The sequence below is a fragment of the Lithobates pipiens genome, unplaced genomic scaffold (assembly GCF_037356315.1).
Source record: "Lithobates pipiens isolate NorthernLeopardFrog02 unplaced genomic scaffold, aLitPip1_a1.2 Scaffold_18, whole genome shotgun sequence".
In the NCBI taxonomy this organism is placed as follows: Eukaryota; Metazoa; Chordata; class Amphibia; order Anura; family Ranidae; genus Lithobates; species Lithobates pipiens.
The window spans coordinates 561,457,996-561,468,014 of NW_027507758.1; the positions used below are offsets into that span (position 1 = coordinate 561,457,996).

General features: G+C 42.1%; 1 non-coding gene across 1 annotated transcript; it reads right to left on the reverse strand.

Moving 5' to 3' along the window:
- Positions 1-9,050: 9,050 nt before the first annotated feature.
- Positions 9,051-9,239, reverse strand: LOC143990546 (U2 spliceosomal RNA). The gene has a single exon (XR_013277388.1). It is a non-coding gene; the product is annotated as a U2 spliceosomal RNA (small nuclear RNA).
- Between the last annotated feature and the right edge of the window lie 780 nt (positions 9,240-10,019).

Below are 10,019 nucleotides of genomic sequence, written 5' to 3' on the forward strand. Positions count from 1 at the left end.
CTGACAACACTGCTTCCTTCCTGTCCCTATACAAATTGGCAAAAAAAGAGAACGATTAGTGGTTACTGGAACAGCTCTTTTGTGGACCTTGATAGTAACAGCTAATGATGATGATGATGATGATGATGATGAAAGACTAATCTGGCTGTCCCTGTAGCATACACCGTCCTTTCCCTTTCTCTAAACTAACAAAAGACACTCAGGCTGCTGCAAGAATCAGCAGCACAGCAAACCTATCAACACCTAACACCTATACCAGTCCTGAAAAGAACTTTTGTGTACCAAATAGCTAGTGGTTTATCTCTCCCTACTCCACACAGGAACCTGTCCCTATCGTAACAGAAGAAAGAATGTAAAATGGCCACCGGATCGGGTGTATTTATAGGTTAGGGGGAATGTCCAAGTGTCCATGTGCTGTCATGTCTCAATTGGCTGTCCTGTATCACATGATAAACGTGTCACCAAAGGTTAAAGTTCTTGTATACATTAAACACGTAAGTCCGCCGCGGCGAACGACGGAAAAAGGCGTTCGAACGTGCGGACCGCGAATGTCGGAAATTCGCCGCGAAACGACCGCCGGGCGAAACGTTCGTCCATCACTAATCCTAAAACACACCAGCAAGTCCACCACCGAATGGCTGAAGAAAAACAAAATGAAGACTTTGGAGTGGCCTAGCCAAAGTCCTGACCTGAATCCTATTGAGATGTTGTATGACCTTAAAAAGGCCGTTCATGCTCGAAAACCCTCTAATGTAACTGAATTAGGACAATTCTGCAAAGATGAGTGGGCCAAAATTCCTCCAGGACGCTGTAAAAGCCTCATTGCACGTTATCGCAAACGCTTGGTTGCAGTTGTTGCTGCTAAGGGTGGCCCAACCAGTTATTAGGTTTAGGGGGCAATCACTTTTTCACACAGGGCCATGATGGTTTGGATTTTTTTTCACCTTTAATAATAAACACCTTCATTTACAAATTGCATTTTGTGTTTACTTGTGTTGTCCTTGACTATTGTTTAAATTGGTTTGATGTTCCGAAACACTTAAGTGTGACAAACATGCAAAGGAACAGGAAATGAGGAAGGGGGCAAACACTTTTTCACACCACTGTATATATATATATAATATAGCATTGAATCTGACAGCACAGATTATAGTGGGGTTCTCATTCACCCTGTGCCCCTTAAAATCCAGGGCCCATAATCGATCGGCAATAGGCTCGTATTCAGTCCCCTCCAAGAGCCTGTGTCCCGGCTAGGTCTGTCGCATAAGAGTAATGGCAAAATAACCGCTTTAACAATCAGAACTTTCCCTGTCAGAGTGAGGCGTCTTAGTTTCCAAAATTCAAGTTTCTTTTTAATTTTCTCCCCCATCTTGGTAGCATTAACCTGATTTTAATAAGTCTCTGAAAATGAGTTCCTAGAATAACCAATGAGTCTGCCTGTTTCACTCTAACTCCGGTCATTTCACAAGTCCCACTCAAAACGCAAGCTTGGCTCTTCTACCAATTAATGCTGAGTCCTGACATGCTTCCAAACAGACTCAACTGTAATTCTGCTCTTTTTGCATCTCTAACAGATGAACATACAAAGGTTATATCATCCATATAGCCTACAGATTTGACAAAACTCCCACCACTTCCAGGCACAAAGATCCCTTTGAAGTTTTTATCTCTTTGCACATGCCTCAAGAGTGGCTCAATGGCACATATAAACATAATTGGGGATAGAGGACACCCCTGTCTTACCCCCAACTACACAGGGAATGGTTTGGACAGGCTCTCCTTCACCAAAACCTGACTCTCAATCCCAGCGTATAGTCCCTTTTAGGGTTTTCAAAAAAGGCACCGGTAAGCCCATTTCAGCCAACACCTAAACAAATAAGCATGTGAGACCCTATCGTACGCCTTCTCAAGGTCTATGCCCATCAGGGCCAAGGGCATATTATTCATCTGAGCATAGCAGACAAGGTCTCTCAGCACAAGGATATCAGTTATTCTGTGCCCTGGCACAGCACAGACCTGCCACTCCCCAATCATTTTGTCTATCACACTGCTTAACCTGCTAGCCAATAATTTTGCCACCAGCTTGTAGTCTGCATTCAGCAGGGTGATGGGGCGCCAGTTCTTCACATCCCTTCTGTCCCCCTTCTTAAAAATAAGAGTAATCACCCCTTCTCTCATAGAAGGTGACACCGTCCCTTTCGCAACGCAATACCTCACTACCTCCACCAGATGTTTCCCCAAAAGAGGCCAAAATCTTACATAAACCTCTACAGGAAGGCCTTCTCTTCTAGGTGTTTTGTCCTTTTGCATACACTTTAAGACATTCTCAATTCACCTCATTCTGTACACCATAGAGGTTTTTATAAAATGCAGCCACCTCTTCCATCATCCGTTCACTTTCTACCTCCTCCTTCCCTGACCAAACAGATCGCATCACTTTATCGTTTGCAGAAAGTTTTTACAATGACCGCAGCCTTCACTGCATCACCACTGGTCTCGCGTACACTGTGCCACTCTCCCGTCTATGTCTTTGGGTAGGTTGCCAAAAACCACTGCAGTGGGGAGCCTGCTGTCAGAGCGTCCTTTATAGGGGGCTCTTCCAGCCTCCTCCCTCCCACTGCTTTTACTGGCGCCCTGTTCCTCACCCCCCCCCCAAACTCATATTCATGACCGCAGCAGCATACCTTGTTTTCTGATACTCATAATCTTGACACTGTTTAGAAAGAAGGCCATTTTTTTGGCAGATGTCACAGGTCCTGCTGGCCATGTACTCATTGACTTTATGCCCAATCTGCTGGCAGAACCGGCATTTTTCCATCATCTCACATTCTGCACTGACATGTTTATATAAAAAGCATTTACGGCAGTATTTAGGTTGTCCTTGGTAGTACAAATACCCCCTCTCACCACCAATAGAAATAAAAACACAGATGGGCGCTTAACACCTCCCACACAGTCCTTGTCCATCTTAAACCCTTCAAAAAATCTATACTTTCCAGTCCAGATTTTATACCGGTTCAAAACTTTTTCTCCCCCTTTCAGCTCCTCACAATAATTTTACAAAAAGGCTCTTACCATCATCACGTCTGAAAAAGGACTGTACATATGTACGATTATCATCTTCTCTTCTTTCATAAACAAAGGGATGATCTGCATACTTTTCAACATTTCACATTCCGCCTTCTGTTTAGACAACTCAATCACATTCCAGTACACCTCGGTGCAAAAAAATGTCACGTCATATATCCCTTGTCCTGGGAAGTCTTGAAGGCACGTAATCTGATTTACCTGTAAATGAAAGGTGTCCATCAACCACGATCGATCTCAAATTAATCTTTTCTTTTAGATCTGGCTTAACCAGGAAACGAATCGAGTCCCGCAGTCCGCAATTTGCCATCTTGAAGAAAAAAGGTAAAGACCCGACTGGTCCAACCCCCAATCCCGACTCGTAAATGTCTTGCAGTTCCTTGCCCAATAGCAGCAGGGGGTGCACCCATAGGAAACGCCCCCAGGCCGAGCAAGGTTAGTGCATTCTGATACCTCTTGACTTAGATATGTTTTAAAGTTTTAAAAAGCTTTATTAGGTCAATAAATAATATACAATTTCACATTTCAACTTTACAATACTTTTTTAACAGGTATACATAAGTAAATGATACAGAGTCCACATATCATACTTTACAGTCTAATTTTCCATTACTTAGTTTGAAGGTGTAAACCATTTTTCCTGACACCACACCTTGCTTTTGTTTGTAGAATGCTTTTCATCAAGCAAAACATATAAACGCATTGCACTAAAACTCAAAGACATGCATTCATTAACTGTTACCTCATTAGAATTAAAGATTATCTTATTTCTGACTTTCCACAGAGCTTCTTTGAAAGAGTTTATCATTTTCCATAAAATCACAAATTTAGCCTGTGGTATAGTCTCCACCTTGCCATAAAGAACCAACTCATAGTTTAAATCTTGAATTCCTGCTACCTGAACTAGAAGTGGTTTAACTTTCCTCCAGAGCTCTTTGGCATAAAAGCAGTCCCACAGAAAATGCTTTACAGTCTCATTAGATCTACACAAGGATCTTGGACATTTAGCTGATGGTATCACGCCTCTCTTGTGCTGAAAGGCTTTGGTAGGTAGGCATTCGTGCACACAGGTCCATGCTAAATCTTTTTGACTATTAAAAAGCTGTTTATGACTAACTTTTGCCCAAACAGTTTTTACCTCCACTTCTGGCATTTGAAGGATAGGAATTAGAGTTTCAGCAGCATTAAAATGCAGTTTCAACTTCAATTTATCACAAAGATCTTCTTGGGATTTATTAGAAAGATTAAAGTCAGAGATGATAGTTTGTAAAATGCTATAAAACCATGGGGGGTTAAGGCAGAAAGGGCTCTTCAGGGATAAATTGTACCAACCATGTTTCCAAAAAGTAAACCCTGCTGCATACCTCAGAAAAAAAGACCAAAGTGCTTCTGTTTTATGGGCTTGAAGGCATAGAACCAAATATTTTGTATATACAAAGCGCTTTATATTTGGCATACCTTTCCCACCTTTTTCAGGTGGTTTTGTCATGTATATTCTTTTTAACCTCTCCATCTTTGAACCCCAAACAAAGAGAAAACATGTTCGTACAACCTGAGTCAGGTGCACAACTGTTGGAGGAAAGGTAAGAGCTGTATACAATAAAATAGGTAGCAGAACCATTTTAAGTAGTAAAATCCTCCCTTCAATGGTTAACTGTCTCATCCCACAGCCTATAACCTTTCTGTTTATCCTTTCCATAACCACATTCCATGACTCCTCTCCATCATTTTCAGAGGTAAAGATTGTGCCCAATATTTTTATAGATTCCTTCTTTTGCATTGGACAGTCTAGAGAGGGCTTCCAGTTTCCAATTTCCATCATGCTGCTTTTATTTAAATTTAATTTAACCACTTCAATACCAGGCACTTAAACACCTTCCTGCCCAGACCAATTTTGAGCTTTCAGCGCTGTCGCACTTTGAATGACAATTGCGCGGTCATGCTACACTGTACCCAAATGAAATGTTTATCATTTTTTTCCCACAAATAGAGCTTTCTTTTGGTGGTATTTGATCACCTCTACGGTTATTTTTTGCGCTACAAATAAAAAAATACCGAAAATTTTGAAAAAAAAAATTTTTTTTGTTTCAGTTTCAAAACTTTGTAAATAAGTATGTTTTCTCCTTCACTGATGGGCACTGATAAGGCGGCACTGATGGGCACCAATGATGTGGCACCAGTGAAGTGGCACTGATGAGGTGGCATTGATGGACACTGATAGGCGGCACTGATAGGTGGCACAAATTGGCACTGATGGCTGGCATGGATTGGCGGCACAGATGGGCATGGATAGGCGGCACAGGTGGGCGGCACAGGTGTTATACTGTACTAATGGATGCCAATCAGTGCCAAACAATGCATGCCAATCAGTGATGCCCATTGTGGGCACTGATTGGCATCCATTGTGCTGACTGGCATCCCTGGTGGTCTAGGGAGGATTACCTTTTGCTTAGCATCCCTGCTGGTCCAGTGTGGGCATCCTCGGGGGGGCTGTGCTGATAATCGATCAGCACAGACCCCCCCCCCTGTCAGAGGAGCAGCCGATCGGCTCTCCTCTACTCACGTTTGACAGACGCGAGTGAGGAAAAGCCGATCACCGGCTCTTCCTATTTACACTGTGATCAGCCATGATTGGACACGGCTGATCACGTGGTAAAGAGTCTCCGTCGGAGACTCTTTACCGAGATCGTAGTTGCCGGGTGTCAGACTGACACCCCGCAACAACGATCGCCGCGATGCGCGCCCCCGGGGGCACGCAGCGGCTCATAATCCTGATCACGTCATATGACGTCCGATCAGGATTATGAAACCACTTTGCCACCGTCAATTTTTAATAGGGCGGGCGGCAAATGGTTAAATCCAGAAGCGGCACAGAAATAGTCAGTTCTTTTGGTTGCCCTTTGAACAGATGTAGTGTCAGTACACAACATGGCAAGGTCATCCATGTAACCAATTATTTTTACTTGCAGGCCTCCACTTCCTGGCACATGAACTCCTCTGATCACCTTATCCTTTCTGATGGAGCATAAAAGTGGCTCAATGGCACAGACAAAAAGCAATGGCGACAAAGGACATCCCTGCTTGACACCACACTTTAAGCTAAAGTCTTCTGTCATGAAGCCATTGACTAAAACTTGACTGGTACACTTATTATATAAGGACCGCAAGGAGGACAAAAAGCTCTCCGGAATGCCCATTTTGTGCAGTACATTAAAATAGATACTTGTGAGATATGTGGTCAAAAGCTTTTTCAAAATCTAAAGACAGAATTGCCAGAGGTTGCTTACGCTCATTCATGTACCAAATAGAATCCCTTATAAGGTTGGTAATATGGTGTATTCTACACCCAGGGATACCGCACACCTGGTTACTATGGATCACTTTAGCTATCACCCTTTTCAACCTGTTTGCCAGGATTTTAGCAAAGATTTTATAATCCAGGTTAAGGAGTGTTATAGGCCTCCAGTTCTTTAATTGGGTTTTGTCGCCCTCTTTTGGCAGTAGGGTGACGACTCTTCTCCTCCGAGAATGTGGCAGCTCTTTATACAAAAAACATTTGCTAAATACATTTAGCAAGTCATTTTTCAAAATGTCCCAAAACTGCAAGTAAAATTCTGCAGGTAACCCATCCAGTCCAGGTACTTTGGCTTTTTGAAAACTCTTGATGGTTTTTAAAAGTTCATCTTCAGTTAAAAGCTCATTTAGGGACTCTGCATCCTCTTGGTTTAGAACCATAGTTATATCTTTGAGTGTGTCATTCAAGAAATCGCTGTCAATGTTTTTGGTGTTGTATAGGGATTGATAAAAAGGAATAAACTTTTCCCATTATGCCACACCTGGATTTCTCCCCCTCCATTTCTGTTGCTATTTCCTTTGAAACGTGAACCCTCCTAAAGAAGTACTTGGTACATTTTTCATCCTCTTCTACATGTTTTACACGGCTTTTAAAAAGGATTTCCTTTGCTTTCTCCTCTAGACACTTTTTAATATTCTCCTTTGCTGTAGAAATATTATCAGTTACATCACAGCCTATTCCTTTCAGTTTATAGAAAGTTTGTAGCTGGGTATTTAGATGGTCAAAAAATTCTCTTTTTTTCTCTTGCCTTCTGAACCCCTAATTTAATGAAAAAATGTTTAATTCTTCCTTTTACTATATCCCACCATGTTAAAATATTACTAGTGTGCAACTTTTCTGTCTGCCACTCCTTACATAGTTCACTGAAATCCTTATACACTTTATCATCTTGCAGCAGGGAGGTGTTTAATTTCCAAAAGCCTCTTCCCACTTTTTGTTCAGCTGGGCTTGAAACTTTGAAAATCACCACCTTGTGGTCTGAAATGACATTTTCTTTATAAACACATGACAATGGCACTAAAACCTTAGCAGCAAATATGAAATCAATCCTTGATCCAGCATCATTACCTTTCCATGTAACTCTCTCAGTTAAGGGTACATTTGTATTAAGGGTCATGAACATATCTTTAAGCTTGAAATCCGTTATCATTGCTTTCAAAAGGTTAGCTGATCTATCTGTCATTTTAGCACCTGTACCATATCTATCTGTGGCATGTAAATTACAATTAAAATCACCTGCTACAAGTATTGGTTTAGTATTTGCCATAAAGAGGTTCAAATTTTCAAATAGTTCAATACGTTTTTTTGTATCTGGAGATGCATATACATTTAGCAGTTCCCACTTAATACCATCAATAGAGACAGAAACAAACAGAACTCTCCCTGACACAAGTTCTTGTACATGCTGCGATTTCCTCACAAAATCAAGTCAGGTTCTCTTATTAACAAATGTAACATCATAAACTCCTCTTGCATGATAATCCTGTAGTGCAAGGATCTTATCCGGTGTTAACTGGAACAGTCCTAACAGCAAATCTTTGACAAATATATTCAAGGTCTCTTTCTTGTCTTTTCTCAGCTTCAAACTCCAGTCTGACAGAATTATTCACCCGCGCATAAGCCGGAACATTCGCGTTTTTGGCCGCCGCCATAGCAGAGCTTCTCCCTCAGTAAAACTGCAGGGCTGAGGAAAATTCAGGAGATAAGTAACCCAGGGGCCATGCTAATCTTCTCTGTATTAACCCACTTTAAGTATATGTCCGTCCAGCCAATATGTTGACTTAGATACGTGATATTTGCCAAAAGGCCCAAGAAGCGATAACCCAATTAGTCTCTTTTCCGAGCGACTGGCAGCCTGGCCCGCAAGAAGAGCTCGCTGAGAGGAGCTTCCCGTGCCAGTCTGCCCTTCCCCCACGTCTAGACCGGGCAGAACTGCTGATACGCATCTTTTCACACCTGGCCGGGCTTGTGGCCTAATCCCTTCCTGTTGACCTAGATAGCAATACACATTTACAACACCTGACAAGCACTTTCTGACCTTGAAACTGACCAACTGACAGCCGGCAGCTCTAATTGCACACATCCTGGTGCTCCTCGTTGATGCTCAACGAGGGAAAATCATTTGCATGGGAACCCACTAGAGGCAGACACAGGCTGCTGAATCAATACTCAGAAAGGGACTGCTTTTTAGCAAGCTTGCTGTACTAAGGGACAGACATGGAGCAAATTCAGCCCTATTGCAATGGTTGAGCTGGGCTGCTGCTGCTCTCCAAACTGACATGGGCAGGGGAAAAAAAAGGCCTAATTTTGGGCCTTGCTTTGCAAGTTCATTCAAACGCTAGCTAGCTGCCTTGTCGAAATGTGTTGACTTGCTGACTTCATAGGATTGGCTTCTTGCAACTACTGCTGCTTCCTGAGCAAAAAAAAATGGAGCAAGCAAGCAGGGAGGGAGAAAGAAAGAAAGGCCAAGAAACTGACACGAAGCAAAAACACCAGTACATACAGCTTGTGAGCAAAAGTAACATTGCAATCGAGTGTACAAGCAAGCAAAAGGATGAGGAGGATAATTTTTGGTTGAATTCATTCTGTTTTTGGAAACTGCATAAGAGAGGGGTGCATCTGTCCTGGAGGTACTGCAATACCAGGTGGATGCGTGGAGTGGACAGAGCAAGCTCTTCTTCCATCTCCCTGTTCTAAAAATCCATTTATTATATGGCCCCCAGATAGGGGACGTATCAGATATTAAACTGATAAGAACAGATTTTTTTTTTTTTTTACCTATCAGACTCCAAGCATGATTTACACTCACAGGACACCTAACTTCCCATCAAGAAAAACTAACGTTCTTTCAGGTACTTCTGCTTGAATCATCATATAGGCTCCATAATTTTATTTATTTTTTTTTCCTCCAAGAAAAACTTTAAAACATCACATTATACACTTAAAAAACAGTATACAAGATATTATATACAAAGCCCCTCACCCCCACCCCCCACCTCCCACCTTTTCTCCACCTTTCCCAACTCCAATACTCATTTGCTTCCTCCACTCCCATCCACCTCCTATCCACCAATAACGCCATATACAGTTTAGCCAAAATCAAGTTCACACAATCTGCTTCAGACAATACATACTTCCTCCTCACTTCCCAACACCTAGCATCCCATATCACCTCCTTCAAAATTGCCATTAAGATCCAGACCCTTCGTTGTGTTGGTTTTTCGGTATAGTGGAGGGAGAGAAAGCAACACAACCTACCCAAATTCTTAACACCCAGCACTTCTGCCACAAAAGGGGCTAATTTTCCCTGCACTTTTTGAACAATGAAACAACCAAACAAAACATGTTCCACAGTCTCCATGTAATTACAACCCTCCCCTAGGGCAACTTTCTTCACTTGCCAGATCTCTTTTTAAGAAAAACTTTCATCAAAAGTGCTTCGTGAAAGGCCAACCAAGATATTTCTCTCTGACTATTGGACACCCCTTTAATTGAAAACATTTTTCCAACATGTATCTACCATCTTGGAACTGAGTCCACAGATGTTATCTCTCACCTCCTCCCTCCTAATCCACTT